This window comes from Cupressus sempervirens, chromosome 3, assembly GCF_028749045.1.
Source record: "Cupressus sempervirens isolate cs-2001-9-10 chromosome 3, ASM2874904v1, whole genome shotgun sequence".
Lineage (NCBI taxonomy): Eukaryota > Viridiplantae > Streptophyta > Pinopsida > Cupressales > Cupressaceae > Cupressus > Cupressus sempervirens.
Genome location: NC_143120.1, coordinates 122779175 through 122797918, shown reverse-complemented (window position 1 = coordinate 122797918; position 18744 = coordinate 122779175). Strand labels below are relative to the sequence as shown.

The 18744-nt window shown below is 35.7% G+C and overlaps 1 protein-coding gene across 2 annotated transcripts in view; it reads right to left on the bottom strand.

Annotated features, from left to right (window-relative positions):
- The window catches only part of LOC149565082 (nudix hydrolase 16, mitochondrial-like), a 68910-nt gene that overhangs the window by 36733 nt on the left and 13433 nt on the right, over positions 1-18744 (bottom strand). The gene's annotated exons all lie outside the window — the stretch shown is intronic.

Below are 18744 nucleotides of genomic sequence, written 5' to 3'. Positions count from 1 at the left end.
AACAAAAAAAACCATTAAAATCACCAATAGAGAACATTAAGAAATAAATCTTTAGTGTCTTGACAGATTCAATGAAAGAGCCAAAAGGTAAATGCCAAAGGTATGGCCAAAGATCCAAAGTAAAAACTCTAATCAATAATAATGTTACCTTTGAAGGCCTTGCCCCATCTCAACTCATAGAGTAATCATCCATGAAGTAAGACTGAATATACAGAGTGCAGAAGCATACCAGAGGCAAGGGAAAGATGCAGGAAGGCTCAGGAATCTCAAGATCCTGGCAACCACACCAGTCAAAGAATTTACCACAGGTAACAGGCTAGGATTGGTTTGGGTATATATTAATTATTAAAAATAAATAGACATATTAGCTAAATATTCAATATATAAATATAAAATAAGCTTGATTATAAATAAACAATTTATACATCAAAAATCAACATAAATATGCTAATGCCTGATCATAATTGAAAAAAAAAAATTAAATAAACCATGGTTGAAGTGAAATTGGACAATCTTTAGAATGTTAGTTAATCTGCAGTCAACGGGAATAGATATGATTTTCAGGATGAAGAATTAGACCGGCAAATCAGTTGGATGTTTCATGCATCACTTTCAGGGATACTTTTAGTTGTTTTTATACATAATGCATTCTGATGTGATGGATAGCACTAAGGTGCTCTTTGAATTTGAGAATCGCTATGTAAGGAGGACGTTTTCCTTGACTTCTGCCCCAAAAATTTTAACGTGGGGATTGAAAGTTTATATCCAGACTTAATAAGTCCCAGGCAAGACTGGAGGTTTTTTTAACTCTATTCTTTCCTACCAGTGCCTGCACTGAACGGAGTTTTAATATTATTTTATAATAAATAAAATACTTGGCAAGGGCCTATTACTTTTCAAAAAAAAAATCATGAAATCAAACAAATAATAAACAATGTAAATAAAATCATGATCGTGAGAATATATAATTTTATAACTAATTGTAATCGTCAACAAAATATAATCGAAATTAAAATCTAAATTTAATTAATATATTTAAAAACAAACAAAATGACTGAAAATCATTATCCAAGTGGCAAAGGAAAAGCTCACATCCAAGGAATATCTTTAATCAATCTCCTTCCTTGCTCATTAGATGAGGGAGTTGGTTTGGTTCGAACTTGAGAGCAAGAAACAAGATGACAAGGGCAGAAATAGTAGCTCAGGTAATTCAGGTTTGAAGCAGCACCCAAAGTTTCCAATGTGCTTGGGCGTTTGGGCCTCAGCTTTGTTATATGGAGATGAGGTCCCCCATTTGTAGCCTCACTGGTTCATAGCTCAAGTTAGAAATGTTTCATTGGAACCGGAAGGGTGTGTCATGCCAGCGTCACCAATCACATTCAAAATATTATCAGGACTTATTAAAAAGGTTATATAGCTTCCATATGTTTAATTATAGAAGACTAAATGTAAACATATTTAATATGTCAAATTGGTACTTTGCAGCAATATGAGGACATTATGTTGAGGTATAGGTTCACCTACAGCACAACTAGGGTGATCCCCTGGGAACCCATGCATGGACCCAAACCCATTTAGTGATAAACCCCATTACATAGTTACAAACTTTTTTAGCAGGGAACTACACTACCTACAAAGTTCAACTGTAAGCAAACTTCCTCTTTTAAGGGACAAAATAGCAAAACCAAGCAACCAAACGAATGTTGGATGAATTTTTCTTCCACCTCTTTATGTGAGAGGTATCTAGGATCCTCTATACCATATTCCACAAACACTCCGAGGGTACTCAGCAAACCCAAAACTTTAACTTGGAAACAACTCAGCAAATAATTGATTCAAAACTTGCCAAAACCTCGGCACCTTTTAAGTAATAAAATTTTTTAAAATTCTATCACAAAATGTGGATTGGGTTTAGTGAAGATTAGGTACAATGGATAGAGAGTTGTATAGGTAACCCCAAATTCTCAATCTTGATCAATGGAGCAGCCCATGGATTCATGTCCGCCACCAAGGACATAAGACAAGGGGACCCCTAGTCCACTTTCTTGTCCATTATTATGGCCAAAGCTATGGTTAGAAGCATAACACACCTTTGAGAGGTAGGGACTTGGACAAGGATGAAAGTTGATGAAGAGATTGACAATATTTCACATCTCACAAACATTATTATTTTGTTTTGAGACGCAAGTAGATCAAAGGCTAGGACCATGAAAGATTTCCTACAAAAGTATTGCAAGGCCCTCGAGTAGAGTATCGATTGGGCGAAGTCAAAAGTCTTCTTTTTCAACACGGAATTGAGGCTACATACGGATATAGCTCATGTTCTAGGTCTCAGGATTGCTACTCTTCCTAGAAGGTTTTTTAGGTATGAGTTACTAGGAAAATCTAATTAACAAGTGCAAAAGTAAAATGGAAACTTGGAAGGATAAATTGCTCTGCTATGCAAGCAAGTTGATGATGTTAAAGGCAGTCTTACCAGCAATCCCTATATACTCCATGCCATGCATGAAACTCCCAAAAGTAACAAAAGATGTCCTAAATCAAATAATGAGATGTTTTCCTAAGAGTGGAAGTAGTGAACAAAATAAATTCATGTTGGTAGTGTGGGGCAAAGTTTGCTCCCTTAAGAAGGCACGTGGAGCTGAGGTGAGACAATTTGCAATAATAACATGGCTACAAGTGCTAAACTTGTGTGGAATATGTACACGTGGAAACCAAAAATGGGTCCAAATACTATGCCATAAATACCTGAACTAAAATGAAGAAACACAAATTTTGACAGTGGTTAAGGGATTTTGCATTTGGACCTATATTCCAAAAGGAAATTAGGAATGGATGACTGACTCTTGAGGTGGAGATAAACCTCTAGCAAATTACCCAGATTTGCAAACCATCAAAGTTGAAAAACTAGTGTTGGGATTGAATGTCAACAATTATGGAAGATCCTCTTTAACAAAATGGGATGATGACATGGGAATGAAGGTTACAAGATGGGTTCCAGAGAACCAAAAGTGGCACTAAGGCAACCCGTGAAAGAAAAATAGATTATGCCAACAAATGGGGAGGTTATCATTCAATGGTGTGGAACAAACACAAGGAGCTACAAAGCTAGCATAGGTTACGAAATCGAAGTTACATGGCAAGAAGGAATTGTCCGGCTAAACTTATATGGAGCAAAGCCATTCTACCCAAGGTAGAGTTTCCACCTGGCTAGCTCTACATAAAAAGATCTTAAAAAAAGATAGACTACAAAAAACAAAGATTCATGGCCCTGGGAGATGTGCATTATGTCAAGTAGGATTCAAAAGGTTGTTAACTGTTTCTTAAAGGTGGTTTTAGGTCATAACACAAGGATTGGAGTCATGTTGACAAGTGGAAAGGTGAAAATTGCAAAATGTTGTAAAAAGCGTTGCATACTTGTGCAACTTCATGTAAAAGCAATTAGAAGGAGCCAATTATGGTTAGAAATGTTAGAAGCGGTCTATATAAGCCCTTCTAGATGGATTTTTCCAAGTTGGGTGTCAACTAGTTTGAAAGCAACTTTGAATGCAAAAGATTTCTAGACAATTATATCACAATCTTAGATGGATTGAATTTACTTTCCTATCACCCTATACAAATAGAGTAGTTCATTCATTATCTTTCTTGATTTTGGTTTGAAGTTGTGTTTGACTTTTGTTTAGTAAATTGAAAATGCTACTCTAGCATGTTCACTATCAGGTCCAAAGTGGTTGGCATTCAAATGGCCCTAGTATGAATTCTACCAGTGGGACTTCAACAGCCTTTTGGGGAATGAGACTAGGGTCCTTGTACTATATATTCCCTTTTGCTCAAATTCAAAAAGTTTGGTTTGCTATTTTTACTATGATTCCCTAGGTGAGTACAATGAAAACCCAGCTAGGAACAAATGCTCATGGTGGTTGCTAAAGCAAGAAATTGATTGATCAAGCCAAGGTAACGACTTGAATCAATCAAGGTGATCTTGAAGAAGCTCTAGACAAACTTTTAGGAGTAGATGAAATCCTTAAGGGAACCTACCCTTTGAAAACCTCAATCTGTGCTCTTTCCTTTATAATTTGGCCACATTGGGGTTGACCAATGTACAGAAAGGGTTGGCAGCAAAAACCCTAATAATCTACCAAAACTCTGAAAAGGGTATCATGAATGGTGATTGGTTTTGGGCTTCATTTAAAGCCTTTGCAAGTTATTCAAGAAAAACTCAATTAGGAGACCTAATTAAGGGCTATTAGGCCTAGTAGGTATAAATAGACTTTTCAAGAGATCCGTAAGAAAAAACTAAATGAATCTTGCCAAATAACTTCTAAAGCATGAGGAATGGTGAGAGAGGAGGCCAAAGCCCCCCTGTCAAAAGTGCATATAGGTGGATGTGGTGATTTGTGAAGTAGGGTTGTCTTGGTTGAAGTTACGAGAAGTGGGTGTTTTTCCTTTGACAAAGAGGTCCATGAGTGGAAAGGGAACTAGAGGAGTATGAGGACATGCTAAGTTTGTGTTGCCATATATAGAAATGGCACTTTTTGTCTCAGAATGATAGGTTTTGGTATAGAAATATAGATATACAGAATATATGGTTAATTGGTATGGATTTAGATATAGTATAGATGTATTTAGCATATGGGGCTGCAATTTTGAATTCTCACAACTGCAATATCTATGTGGTGTTTTTCAATTCATGTATGGCATAATTTGTAGGCAGAAGAACAATGAAATCTTTTACCAATATATATAAAGGTGATGGCCCAACCCAACTATTAGTTTACCAAAAATAATAATAGATGTGGATTGGTACTTGTATAGAACATGTAGACAAATGTCAGTATATCATTTTACCAAGAATATAGAGACAAGTCATTTAAGACAAATATATTCACTCTTTCACCTCTACATATTGTGCCACTTAATTTTGACGTCTTTAAAGCATGATTCTAGAAAATATTTTGGCTCTTTTGGTCCACTAATTGACCCCAAGCCTAATCTCACTTTTTTCTATCGAAGCCTTCAATTTAAAATTACTTTGACTCAATTCCCAACCGTTTAACCCTTTTAGATGAGAGAGGTCTACAATTTCCTCAAAAAATCACTTGTGTTGTGGCATCTAGAATTAACGAAATTCAAATTCCCACTCTTCAAAGCAAGCAATCTCAAGATATGGCATTCATTGTCATCTTTGAAAAATCCTCTATCAAACCCAACCTACATCACACATTTGTTTGGATTGGACATAAATGTATATAGTCATAAACTTGTTCGGATTGGACATAAATGTATATAGTCATAAACTTGCCAACATCCCTTGTCACCACTCTCCCTGTTTTTGGTAAACTCAACCTAGGGATCTATCTCAAGGCTAAGGAAGCTTCATACTTCCAAAAATGCATAGGTTGCTCCCAATGGTGCTCTCTAGCAGCATCTTGTTTTCCTAAGATAGATATCACCCAAGCAAACACTTTCTATAGGTACTAGGTACAAAACATCGATTCTTGCATTAAACAAAATATTGCCATCCTACATCGAGGCATACCAAGCAAGCCACTCAAAATCTCAAATTTTTATCACCTCAATTCTCTAATCATAAATCCAATATCAAGCTCCAAATCTCATGTTTGTAACAATAATACAATAGTCAAATTTATTATTGATCCAAATTCCAACTAAGAGCTGAATCAACTTCATTTCCATTTATCATTTCTGTCTATTTGTCTAAACTAGTCAACATAAACACATTTAATTAATTCAAGGTCTAATGACATAAATTGTTATTTATTGCTTACACCAAACAATGTTAGCGTAAGGTGGATTTTAATTCCCCACATTTTGTTAAACTTGTAGCTCCCACAAACCAATTCTTTAGGGATATATTTTTGTTTTTTTCTTAATTTAGAATTTGACTAAGGTGATTCATGCCTATCATCTTTTCTTTCAATTTTATTTTTCCTTTGACCTTGGGAACATTGTTTACGAATTAGCACAAAAAAGAAGCTTAGTTATCAGGTAAACAGTCTCCACAGGTCAATGAGAGAAGAAATGTTTGGCAAATACAATCATAATTTGCAACAAATTGAATATAAACAAAATTGTTCAGTACAATGCAATTTTTATCCCAAAAAACTTTTGGCAAAAAGCCTAGCCTCCGTGGAACTAATTTTGTTTCCAACAACACCAAACAGATTGCAAATGCATTTGTGCGCGTAAGACTTCTCACATAGACTACACCAACACATACCCTACAAATAATTGATGAAACCTCTATCTCAAGCACCGAATAAATAGGAAAAAACAATCCACACAACCATGAGCAACAAATGAGAGGTAACGATAACCAAAATAGGATACGCAAGGAAGGTGCCCTTTTCCATGAGAGACCATAAATAATTAATGAATAATATACAAATAATAAATACCTTGCATGAAGGCAAGAGCCTACATTGGTAGCTTATGAGCCTCTCATTTGGGAGGTCTTGGGGTCAAGTCTACTTGAGCTTAACCCATAATGATAATCAGCTTCAACAAAAAATAATAATAAATAAACTAGGCTTCAGCCCATTGCCTATCAAAAAAACTAAAAAAATAGATACCTTGCATGAGAAAAAGAAATACCATCTACCTCGAGATACCACCTCTTAACGTATACCTTGCATGACAAAACCCACAAACTTATATACATGACACATCTACCCTAACATTCTCCCTCTCAACATATACCTTGCACGAGAAAAAGAAAAATCAACACTATCAACTATCTGTTACGAGAAAACAAGCCATATACTCACTACAAACCTAAACTTCTCCTTACTCATAAACTCTATTAATGCATCCCTATCATTTACAGCATTTCCTACCTTTTCAAGTGTTGCCCTCACATCCTCGCACATGCTTGAAGGAAAAATGTTGTACATCAATGACCTTCATTCATTATGAAAATTCAAGTCCTTTGCTGATGGAAAGTCTCACTGATCACTCACCAAATTTCAGAACCTTAAAGACAAATTACTTAATCCAAAAGAGACGGGAACTAATCAACTATAGATTTTCTTTAAACAAGAAAATTAAAACAGGAATCCAATTTATGTATTTTATTTTATTCAAGAATAATCTTCTATTATAGTCAATCACTATTTACATAAACATAGCCTTCATTTGGCTATCACATTCACTACTAATTTGATTATTTCTTTGATCTACAAAATGTTAATTACCAAGAAACCATCTAATCTGATGTTGGGTAACAAAGGTATTACTCCCTATAGCTAGAGACATTGAGATTAAAATCACAATTTTGAGGAAAATCGCCAAACCCTTTTTCAGATGAGCACTACACCATACAAAGGCTGCAAGATGATTCACCACGAACTTTTGTAGATGAGCACTACGACTCAAAACAGACAGCAAAAAGCCATAATTTTGTTTTTAAAGAGAAACATTGGAAGAAATTGACATGATTTTTTAGGTTAAAATCAATCAAAACCAGACAACAAAATCGAAGACACAGATTACTAGATAGAAAGCTTTTTTTTTTAGGAAAAGGGTAAAATTCAACAAATCATTTTCGAGGAAAAAATTACTAAAACCCAACAATAATTTTGAAGGAAAAAATTATTAAAACCCAACAGATAATTTTTTAGTAAAAAATTGTTAAAACCTAACAAAGATTTGTTTTCTAAGGAGACATAAGAAAGAATAACAAAATTTTTGTAAAAGGAAAAAATTATGAAAGCCCATTTGTTAAACCTTCATGCAGCAAAACATGAGACTTGGAATGGTAAAACAACACATGCAAGTACATATAACTCACAAAATACATATGCAAGTACATGCAAACTTCAACAATAAGAGACTTTTGCTTAAACTAAAATATTGCGCAATCAAAATCCTCAACCAAGCTAGCAATTTTCAGCAAAAATCTTCGAAGACAAACCACAAAATTTCCATAAAATAACTTGAGCAATTTTTATTTTAAAAATTTGAAAAACAAAATTCTGGGAAAAATTCTAAATCTGAAGAGGTTTGAACTTTGAATTGTTCCTAAAAAATTCACCAAAGTTTATGAAATCCAATCCTGCCCTTTTACCATACTATGAAAAATCAATGTCGTTGTATTAAACAAAGGACATGAAATTACCTTGTATATATTTACAAAGATGATGTTTCAAAAGAAACAATGGTGAACTAAAGACATAAATAGAAATTACCTAATAAACTAAAGACTTTAACCATTAAAGAAACATTACAATATTCTAATAATTCCCAACCTGAAATTGCAACTGTCTCCTTTGATTGGCATACTTTTTGTATTGTTAATTGCTATCTTCTATGTTTTGTTTCACCTTCTCTTGAATATCATCAATGACTTGAGAAAAGTTCTCCCCATCAACACTCCTCTTCTCCATACCAACAAGATCACAAAGTTCTAATATGCCTCTCAAGTATATCACACACAACATAGAAAGGACTGAAACCTATCATTTTGGGGGAGAATTATTATACACAAATTCAGCTTGTACCAAAATGAAATCTCAACTTCTAGGTGAACTACCAGCAAGACATCTTAACAAATTACCAAGACTCTTGTTGACAACCTCAGTTTGTCCATCCGTCTGCAGACAATAAATCAAACTCAAATTCAGATTTTTACACAATTTCTTCCATAGGGTCCTATAAAAACGACCCACAAACTTTGTATCCCTATCAAAATTTAAACTACATGGAATCCCATGCAATCTTACTTCTTTAAAGAACAAATTAGCAATATTAGTGGCATCACTAGTCTTTTTACATTGTATGAAATACACCAAATCTATCTACCACAACAAAGATTGAAACATTGCCCTTACCCAACGCAAAATCCAAAATTACTAAATTCCAAGGTCTGGTCGGAACTGGTAAAAATTGATAAAGTCCAGCATTTTGACTCCTTCACTTAGCATATTGACAAATTCTGCACTTTTCCACCTACCTTCTCAAATCTGCATGCATCCTAGTGTTAGGATTAATGAGATAGAAATAACAATTACATGCAAATATAACCAATATCAGAAAATAATCAATCATACAGAAGAGAACAGAAGACTCAAAGATTTAACATGGTTGACCCAATCCTTAAGCTACGTCCACCAATAGCGAGTCCAATATTCTTATTATCCAGTGATTACAATTTGTAATCCCTTTCAGCTCAATACTGCTGCAAGAAGCTACAATCTCATCATACATTATGAAATCCCTAACCCTAAGCCATTTTATACAAGCTTTTTGCCACCTACAAAATTAGGGTTGGAATAAGTCGTCCAATAGAAAAAATAGCATCCGATGCCTTTTACAATAATAAGTTTAGTTGGGCTTTCCTCCAAAAAACCTGCGGGGGCATTGCCCCTCTACCCCACCCTGTACTACAACAAGGAGCGCACCTGGGGCTTTGCCCCAGTACCCTGCAAGGGGCATTGCCCCTTGATCCTGTCTTGGGGGCACTACCCCCAAACCCCCGTATCCGGGGGAAAACCACGTTAAATAAAATGGGGAACAATTAACCTCTGAGTCTAATTAGGCTCCACATGATAACACCTAGGCCATAGTGTTGACTACTTAATCGCAAATAAGTTTATCTTGCCCAAAGTGACTCGCAAGACTACCATTATGTTTCTCGTCGAATAAATTCTCGCTCATGGAGCCTCCAAGGACACAACTTGTTCCCCTTAAACAACAGCCTTCTTAAATTAAGGAATTCATCCAAGGTTCTCTACTCTCACAAATAGGATCGCCACAAATTGCATAGGCCTCCTTGGAATCTACACCTGCATACAAATTGTTCAAAACTTCAAACCCCACATAATGTTGGCATGTATCTTGTATAACAGAAAATTATTTCTACTAAAACCATCAGCAACTTTATTCATTTGGCCACTCTTATGCTTCAAGACAAAGTTATAACTCTGAAGATATTCAACCCATTTAGCATGTCTTTGATTCAACTTGTGTTGGTTGTTAATGAACTGCAAAGCATGGCTATCCACATACACAACAAATTCTTTTGGAAGCAAATAGTGTCTCCATTTCTTTAAGGACTGAACCAGAGTCTAAAATTCCAAATCAAAAGAAGAATAATTCCCTTTAGCATCATTCAACTTCTCACTAAAATATGCTACCGGTTTACCTTCTTGACTTAGGACTGCCTCAATAGCTAACCCACTTGTGTCACATTCTACTTGAAACACCTTGTCAAATGCTAGGAAAAGCAAGAATAGGCTGCTTACTCACCTTCAGCTTAAGAAATCTGAAATTTTCTTCAGCCTGTTTAGGCCAAAGAAATGGTCTTTTATTCCCCTTAATAGTCTCAAGAATAGGTGCTACTACATGACTGAAAGTTCTTATTAACTTCGTATAAAAACTAGAAAAACCATAAAAAGCTTCATACCACCATTACATTTTTAGGTGTTGGCCAATCATATATGGCTTGGACCTTCTCATTAACCATCTAACCAAAAATGCATACTATCTGTTGTGGTGCAGAGATTGTTGCAGATTGATCTATCTGAGATGGAATTGTTGTCTCGGTTCCATGCTCTTCTACATCTTCTTTATACAGATAGAGATCTGCTATATTGAAAATGGGAGATATATTCAGATTTGTGGGCAATGAAATCTAATAGGCATTGGCAGAAAATTTCCTAACAAAATTGGCAAGATCCAATTTTGTTCATCTGTAGTTTATTGTAGGTTCCACTAGGAATTCTCTCTTTTTGTAAAAAAAGAGCCAATACAAGATCCCAATCCTGAAATTGCAACTGTCTCCATTGATCAGCATACTTTTTGTATTGTTGGTTGCTATCTTCTATGTTCTGTTCCACCTTCTCTTGAATATCAGGAATGACTTGAGAAAAGTTCTCCCCATCAACACTCCTCTTCTCCATACCAACAAGATCACGAAGTTCTAATATGCCTCTCAGGTGCATACCATACACAACATAGACAGGACTTAAACCTGTACTTTTGTTTGGAGAACCATTATACACAAAGTCAACTTGTACCAACATGAAATCTCAGCTTCTAGGTGAACTACCAACAAGGCATCTTAATCAATTACCAAAACTCTTGTTGACAACCTCTGATTGTCCATCCATTTGCAGATGATAAACCAAACTAAAATTCAGATTTGTACCTAATATCTTCCATAGGGTCCTACAAAAATGACCCACAAACTTTGTGTCCCTGTCAGAAATTATACTACTTGGAATCCCATGCAATCCTACTTCTTTAAAGAACAAATTAGCAAAGTTAGTGGCATCACTAGTCTTCTTACGATGTATGAAATTCACTATTTTCAAAAATCTATCTACCACAAAAAAGATTGAATCAATTGCCCCTTTGTGTATGAAGCAAACCCAACACAAAATCCCTACCAAATCCATACAAATTATGCACTCTTCCACATACCTTCTCAAATCTGCATGCATCCTAAGCCATTAGTAGTGAGAACTTAATTGCAAATAAGTTTTATCTTGCCCAATGTGACTAGCCAGACTATGCTTCTCCTTCAACAAATTATCGCTCACAGAGCCTCTACGGACACACAACTTGTTCCCCTTAAAAAACAAGCCTTCTTAAATCAGGTAATCGATCCAATGTTCTCTATTCTTGCAAATAGCATAGGCCTCCTTGAAATCTACATCTTCGACATACAAATCCTTCAAAACTTCAAACCCCACAATGTTAGCATGTATCTCACATAAGAGCAAATTATTTCTACTAAATGCATCAGCAACTTTATTCATTTGGCCACTCTTGTGCTTCAAAACAGAATTAAAACTATTAATGTATTCAACCCATTTAGCATGTCTCTAATTCAACTTGTCTTAGCTGTTAATTAACTACAAAGCAAGGTTATCCACATACACAACAAATTCTTTTGGAAGCAAATAGTGTCTCCATTTATTTAAGGACTGAACCAGAGCTTAAAATCCCAAAACATAAGAAGAATACTTCCTTTTAGCATCATTCAGCTTCTTCCTAAAATATGCTATTGGTTTACCTTCTTGACTTAGGACTGTCCCAATAACTTACCCACTTGCATTGCATTCTACTTGAAACACCTTGTTAAAATCAGGAAAAGCGAGAGTGGGCTGCTCAATCTGATATTTTCTTCAGCCTCTTTAGTCCAAACAAATTTTCTTTTACTTCCCTTAATAGTCTCAAGAATAGGTGCTACTACATGACTGAAATTACTTATTAACTTCCTATAAAAACTAGAAAGACCATGAAAGCTCCATACTTCATTACATTTTAAGGTGTTGGCCAATCAAGGATGGCCTGGAGTCTTGGACCTTCTCCTTATCCATCTTTGGAGTCCACAAAGCCAAGTTAATCAGTTCAGCCTACATAAACACACACTTTTTCAAGTTAATTCACAACTATCCCTCATGCAATCTCTGCACTACCAACCTCAAATGTTCAACGTGCTCCTTCGACTTGCTAAACACAAAAGTATCATCCAAAAATACAATAAAAAATTTGCTAAGAAATGGTTTCAGAACTCATTTGTTAGCCTCATAAATGTGCTAGGGGCATTCGACAACCCAAAAGGCATAACAAGCCATTTGTACAACTCATCACTAGTCTTAAATGTTATCCTCCATTCATCCTTCTTTCTAAATATAATATGATAGTAGCCACCGATTAAGTCTATCTTGGAAAAGTATATAGAGCCACTCAAACAACCCATGAGATCCTCTATTCTTGGTATGGGAAACCTATTAATAGCCCTTGAATCGGTACACATACACCATTCCCCTCCTTTATTTGGAGCTAAAATAATAGGAACAGCACAAGGACTAAAACTTTCCCTTCTCAAACCCTTTTTCATACTTCTTCATTCTCCATAGGAGTTCACCTATAGACAGCTTTGTTAGGAAGTGTCAATGTGCTTTTTCTTTCCCTACAAAATGCAGAATCAAATGATATTTTGAGATTAAACACCAAATATTCAATCCTCTCTTGAGACAAGGTCATGTATCATTCTAAGCTTGTAAAGTAAGATCATGAAATGTTTTCAAGGTTCCTTCTATTGTGGATACTCACTCATTGAAATAATGTGACTTGTTGGTAGTCACTTAGGGGATTTACATTATTCATTCAATGGATATCAACTATTTGCCCTTCTAAAGATTCAACTTCACAATGTGCGATGAAAATATATTTTTGATTTTCCACTTCTACTTGAACTTCAACTCAAGCTAAACTCCTACTTCTACTTCTAACTATGAATGCAAGGAATCATGGATGGACTTGGACTATACTAGATGCAACTTAATCAGTGAGTCCACCCACCTACTGCAAGCTTCGAAGGAATACTCAAATAGTTTTCACATCAATATCTCCTTTCCAATCCCATCAAATGGATGCAAACTAAGGATTCAATACCAATTGAAGTTAAGTACTTTCATTCATCGGCCATACAAGGCACACTTATGATAAACTAGTTAGTGGCCTAGGTTTGTCAAGTCAAGCAAGTAAACCTCCACAATTACTTTCATTCAACTAAACAACTTCGACATGGAAAAGCAATCTACTATAAGTGAAGATTGAGGAAACCGTGAAACACTTCAAAGCTGGATTTGACTAACTCACCATGAACAACCAACAATGAATTAACGATCACTTTAACATGTATTACAGCAACAATTTGATCAAGTCTCTCCCTTAGCTAGCCTAATCTAATCTACTACTTACTCTCTAGCTTCTAACTCCACTACTGATTGTCTAATTGTTCAAACCCTTTACAAATCAGAAGGTTGTGGCATTTTATAGATGTCCAATTACAACGAAGGGCCAAGACTGATCCAAGATCCAGGGCCAAGATTTAAACCCTACAAACACTAATTAGGGTTGCCAAATTAACAACTAATTACATGAAAGCACCAAATCATGGGCCAATGAAAAAATACAATGATTTTTCCAACCAAAGAGAAAATAGGACACTTGGCATGATTTAGTTGCTCGTGCTTATTTTTGGAATTTGCTTATTGGAGAAGATAGATAGGTGTCACCACATCATTCTTATCCTCTACATATATTAAGAACGTGTGCTTGTATCCTAGATTGTGGAATGTTTCCATTAAAATTTCAAATAATTCTTGCTTGATTGTTACAAACCAACTTTGATTAACTCTTCTGAAACTATCAACTCCTTGAGGATAATTGTGATGGCTCATCTCACCCAATTGTTTCATCTCTTAGAATTTTTTTCATGGCCTTGAAATGAATTTGCAATCTTGAACCTTCTAATCTTTATCTTTAAACTTGAACTTGCATTTGAAGTTGTAAACTTGATTGAACTTCTTGAAGCCCTCACTAGTCTTAAATGTTGTCTTCCATTCATCCTCCTTTCTAATTCTAATATGATGGTAGCCACTCACTAAGTCTATCTTGGAAAAGTATATAGAACCACTCAAACAACCCATGAGATCCTCTATTCTTGGTATGGGAAACCTATTAATAGTAATCTTATTAATAGCCCGTGAATCGATACACATACACCATTCCCCTCCTTTCTTTGGAGCTAAAATAGTAGGAACAGCACAAGGATTAAAACTTTCCCTCCTCAAACCCATTTTCATACTTCATCATTCTGCATAGGAATTAACCTATAGACAACTTTCTTAGGAAGTGTCAATGTATTTTTTCTTTCCCTACAAAATGCAGAATCAAACGATATTTCGAGATTAAACACCAAATATTCAATCCTCTCTTGAGACAAGGTCATGTATCATTCTAAGCTTGCAAAGTAAGATCATGAAATGTTTTCAAGGTTCCTTCTATTGTGGATACTCAAACACTGAAATAATGTGACTTGTTGGTAGTCACTTAGGGGACTTACATTATTCATTCAATGGATATCACTATTTGCCCTTCGAAAGATTCGACTTCACAATGTGCAATGATAATGTATTTTTGATTTTCCACTTCTACTTCAACTTCAACCCAAGCTAAACTCCTACTTCTACTTCTAACTATGAATGCAAGGAATCATGGATGGTCTTGGACTATACTAGATGCAACTTAATCAGGGAGTCCACCCACCTGCTGCAAGCTTCTAAGGAACACTCAAATAGTTTTCACATCAATATCTCATTTCCAATCCCATCAAATGGATGCAAACTAGGGATTCAATACCAATTGAAGTTAAGTACTTTCATTCATCGGCCACACAAGGCACACTTACGATAAACCACAAGCTAGTGGCCTAGATTTGTCAAGTCAAGCAAGTAAACATCCACAATTACTTTCATTCAACTAAACAACTTCGACATGGAAAAGCAATCTACTATAAGTGAAAGATTGAGGAAACCATGCAACACTTCAAAGCAGGATTTGACTAACACACGATGAACAACCAACAATAAATTAACGATCACTTTGACATGCATTACAGCAACAATTTGACCAAGCCTCTCCCTTAGGTAGCCTAATCTAATCTACTACTAATTCTCTAGCTTCTAACTCCATCACTAATTGTCTAATTATTCAAACCCTTTACAAATCAGAAGGTCGTGGCATTTTATAGATGTCCAATTACAACGAAGGGCCAGGACTGATCCAAGATCAAGGGCCCAAATTTAACCCTACAAACACTAATTAGGGTTGTCAAATTAACAACTAATTACATGAAAGCACCAAATCATGGGCCAATGAAAAAATCACAATGATTTTTCCAACCAAAGAGAAAATAGGACACTTGGCATGATTTGGTTGCTCATGTTTGAATTTGGAATTTGCTTATTGGAGAAGATAGTTAGGTGCCACCACATCATTCTTATCCTCTACATATATTAAGAACAGGTGCTTGTATCCTAGATTGTGGAAGGTTTCCATTAAAATTTCAAATAATTCTTGCTTGATTGTTACAAACCAACTTTGATTAACTCTTCTGAAACTATTAACTCCTTGAGGATAATTGTGATGGCTCATCTCACCCAATTGCTCTATCTCTTAGAATTTTTGTCATGGCCTTGACATGAATTTGCAATCTTAAACCTTCTAATCTTTATCTTTAAATTTGAACTTGCATTTGAAGTTGTAAACTTGATTGAACTTCTTGAAGTCCTCATGTTGATTCGGATTTGTACTTGGATGATTTGATCTTGCAGTTGAATCCTCTTATCATTTGTTATTCTCGAGCTCAAATATGCCCTTGAAGCCCTGGACACCTCCTAGTTTTCTAGCCTCTTTCTCTTGAATGGTTTTCCTTTCAAAACAACAAGAACGAAAGAGGGCATCAATTTATTGAAAAGATATGTAAACCTGACATAAAATCTTTATGAATGATTGTCTCATTATTGTTTAGCAACATTATGTCTTAACTAGTAACCTAACACAATTAAGAGATTTGTTCAACAAAACCTCAGATTCCACCTCTCTATCAATCCCACATCTGATTTTAGGAGAATCTTCCCTTATATGCCCAAAACTTTCAGAAGATCTTGCCCTCTCTCCATGCCGATACGTTGACTTTTGAGTCAATTCATCACTTGATGAAGTAGCCCGCCCCCCCCTATAAGTGATTTCATTGTCTGAAAGATCAAATTTGCTGCCTTTTATGACAAAACTCACAGCTCTCCAGATGCTCAATCTGCTGCTAATTATGTTGTAATTCACTTGCAATTGGAGACAACTTTTGCCAACAAAAATTGTTGCTTTCTCGGCCAAATAAGGGAATTTTCTGCTGATCGATGGGATTGGTTGCAGTTAGGGATTGTAGGGCTAGAACTGTACTTGCTTGATGTTCAAATAACTTGGAGCGGCCTTGCTTATATAGGCAATGAGGTCATGAAGGGGCATGACCCCCAAGAGGGTTGACCTTGGCCCTTTGGCTAACTAAAATATTTATTTAAATAGTTTTTAGGTCTTGTGGGCTGATTATAAAGGAAAAGAAAGAAATTTTTTTAATTTAAAATCATCCATTTGAAGAGGAGAAACCAAGAGGAATTCCACCAAGAATTTATTGATCCTCTGATTGAATTTCTCCCTTATATCAAAATATCCATTATGTATCAAACTCTTTTATGATCATCTTAATTTGGCAAAGGATTGTGCAATGGAGGGAGTAGAAATTTCAGATCTGGGGGAAATTGAGTGCAGAATTCCTCTAATCAGACGAATTCTACCACCTTGCGCTTTACCATTTTAGATATTACAACTTCAAAAACTCATTCCTCCTGAAGCATTTGATAATTTTCTCCCCAATCACTATCTTGCAACCTCCAATTACTCATCTCTACCCAATTTCAAGCATCATGCAAAGAGCAGAACTTTTCATACATGAGGATTCCATAGGTGGAGAGGAATTCTGCCAATCTCTTCTAGTTGCGACTTGGCTTAAAGAATCATTCTGAGTCTAACACTTTATCATGCAACATTATTCTTCATCCAATCATCTTCATTCAACATGATTGAGTTTGGATTAGAATGTTTTGTAGAGGCAAAAATCCTAAAATTTGAGGAATGGCGATGATGCCTAGCGGAATTCCAACCAATACCAATATTCCCATATTTGTATCAAAAACTTGCCTTGAACCTCATTTTTGCATGATTTTGATCATTTTCTCCTCCTCTTCTAACTTAGACATCTAATTGCAATCAAAATTCAAGACCTCTTGTTGGGCAGAATTCCTCTAATAATACGAGTTGTGCCCTGACTTAACATGCACAAAACCTTCTTGTCATGGCTTTAAACTTCCTCATTTAAACTCTTGTTAGGATTAAAGAGACAAAAATAACAATTACATGCAAATATAACCAATATCATAAAATAATAAATTGCACAAAAGAGAACACAAGATACAAAGATTTAACGTGGTTCACCCAATCCTTGGGCTACATCCACCAACAGCAAGTCCAATATTATTATTATCCAATGATTACAATTTGTAATTCCCTTATTACTCAATACTGCCGCAAGAAGCTACAATCTCATCATACATTATGAAATACCTAACCCTAAGCCATTTTATACAAGCTTTTTGCCGCTAACTAATAGGGATAGAATAAGTTATCCAATAGAAAATTAACAGCCCATGCCTTTTACAATAGTAAATTCATTATTAGCTTCAGGGGGCCCGCGAGGGCGTTGCCCCTCGACCCCACCCTGTATTGCGATAAGGAGTGCACCTAGGGCTTTGCCCCAGGATGCAAGGGGCGCTGCCCCCAAACCCTCGTAGTAATAATCTGGGGGGAAACCACGTCGAATAAAGTGAGAGAAATTACCTCAGTCTGATTAGGCTCCACATCACAACACCTCTAACTTCAAACTCTAACTCTTTGATTCCATTTTGCCACCTGTCAAAGCCTAAATGCTTCAAATTTTTCCTATTTTAAGACCCTAAAACAGCCTAAGCCTATTGGGTAAAAGCCAAAAAAGGGGAAATTACCTCAATCTGATTAGGCTCCACATCACAACACCTCTAACTTCAAACTCTAACTCTTTGATTCCATTTTGCCACCTGTCAAAGCCTAAACGCTTCAAATTTTTCCTATTTTAAGACCCTAAAACAGCCTAAGCCTATTGGGTAAAAGCCAAAAAAGGGGTCCTCATTTGCAATGGGAATATGGTGTGTAAGCTAGTGGAAACTACACAATAGGAAGAATGGCCCCTCATACCAAATCCATGTGGTGACTAATACTCCTAATAGAGGGCAACTGATCATGTAATTCAAAAGTTAAAATAGCCTTATATTGATTCAA